The sequence below is a fragment of the Mandrillus leucophaeus genome, unplaced genomic scaffold (genome assembly GCF_000951045.1).
Source record: "Mandrillus leucophaeus isolate KB7577 unplaced genomic scaffold, Mleu.le_1.0 Scaffold234, whole genome shotgun sequence".
NCBI classification, from domain to species: Eukaryota; Metazoa; Chordata; class Mammalia; order Primates; family Cercopithecidae; genus Mandrillus; species Mandrillus leucophaeus.
This window is the reverse complement of record NW_012102410.1, coordinates 605,172-607,280: the sequence shown is the minus strand read 5'-3', so window position 1 is coordinate 607,280 and position 2,109 is coordinate 605,172.

The window sequence follows — 2,109 nt, the reverse complement described above, 5'->3', positions numbered from 1 at the left end:
AGAGGGACACACTGAACCCGACCAAATTGTAACCGCTTCTGGCTCCTGAGAAAGCCCCCTCAGGCGTAGCCCCCCAGGCCAGTTCAGGTCCCGCCTCAACTCCCCTGCCGGTGCCTGCAGAGGCTGGGTTTGAACCTGACCTTGATCCAGTCCCTCTGGACCAGAAAGGAACAAAGAGGTTTGTTACGGAGGTAGCTGGCTGAGCTGCAGGACTCTACCACTGTGTGGGTTCTAGGTAGCTTCTAGAAGCCTTAGTTTTCCCCTCTGTGTAAAGGAGATAGATGTGGACCTCTCTCACAAAGATGTTATGATAAAGAAACGGGACGGTCTCACTGGCTCACGCCTGTAACCCCAGCACTTTGGGAGGCCAATGTGGAAGGATTGCTGAGCCCAGGAGTTCCAGACCAGACCAGCCTGGGCAACATAGCAAGACCCTCATTTCTACAAAAAGAAAAATATATATATATATATATATGAAAAAGAAAATTGAAAACATAGAAAAAAGAAAGAAAATGAGGTTATACCTGTCTACCTAGGACCATCTCAGGCACATCAAAAACGCTCAATGTTCATGAAGTTCATGCATTCTTTCAACAAACATTGAACGCCTGCCATACGCTAGGCATTGATCTTGGAACTAGGGCCACATCAGAGAATAAAATAAGCAAATTCCTCTCTTCTTGGAGCTAATATTCTAGGAGAAGTGTGGGGAGACAGACTCCGTACTCAACATAATAAACATAATTGAAAACATAAGTTGTATAACATAGTAGTTCTCAGCTGGGGGCAATTATGCCCACCAGGGGACATTTGGCTATGGCTGGAGGCAATTTTGGTTGTCACAGAATGTGTGTGTGTGTGTGTGTGTGTGCGCGTGCGCGTGCGCGTGCGCATGCGCGTGCTCCAGGCGTCTAGTGGCTAGAGGCCAGGGATGGTGCCCAAAATCCTACAATGCACAGGACATCCCTCATAGCAAAGAATGATCTGACTCCTAATATCCATAGTGCAAAAGGTGGGAACTCTAGTATACTATATTCAAAAGTCATAAATGCTATGAAAAAAAAATGAAGGGAAGAAAAAGTCCAGTAAGACAAGTGCTTGGCAGGACTGGGATGGGCACTAAGCAGTGGGCAGTGGCTAGGGTGGCCGGGGCCAACCTCACTGACAAGGTGAAATGTTGAGCACTTAATGGAATATTCCAGCCCCTCTTGTAGATATGTAAACACACTCCATCTTCTTGAGCCTCTCAAAAACCCTTATCCATGGGTAACCACTGGAATGTGTTCTGGGGAAAGGATTTACATGGAAGTGATTCATCAGCCCTTACGGAAGAGATAGAATTAGTTCATTTGGGAAATCGGAGGAGGTTTTCTGGAAGAGATAGCATGAGATGTGTGGCTTTGAGGATATGTGTACTGTGGACCGAGAAAGGAAGGACACACCAGGCACAGGGCACAGCCAAGGCAAAGGCAAGGGGGAAGGAAAGTGGGGCTCTGTTGGATACACCTGTGGCTGAAGCTGCCTTGGCGAGCTGGGGCAGAGCTGTCCAGCTTAGCGAGGAAGCCAGAAGGCTGCCCATCAATGTCCTGTGCCCAGACCTCACTGCAGGGTAACTGAGAGGGGAAGAGAGGTCCTAGAAGGAGGCAGCAGACCTCTAACCTCTATCCCTGGCCCAGGACAAGGAAGGGAGGCCTGTTTCTCAGGTGGGTGGGGAACATGTAACAAGGGAATTTGAAGACAATATGATGAGTCTGGGAAGTACAAGAGACTGCGAGAACCACTGGAGACACTGGCTGAGCCTGGAGGACTTCCTGAAGGAGGTGATGCCTGGGGAAGGAGTCAGAATTATTCCAGAGAAGATGGATACATTAAAGAACGGTCCCAACATGGTATCAGCACATGCAAAGATTGGGAGAGTAAGGGAGCAGGACTTGTTGGAGAAGCTAAGACTAATTCAGGGGCAATCATCTGGGGCTAGGGGGTCAGCTGGGGTCACTTCATACAAGGACCTGAATAGCAGGGACAAGAGGTTTGGGTGAATGTGGGAAGAAGGTAAAAGTCACAGGATTCAGCTCCAAGGCCATGACCACTCTGGTTTCCATTCTCTGC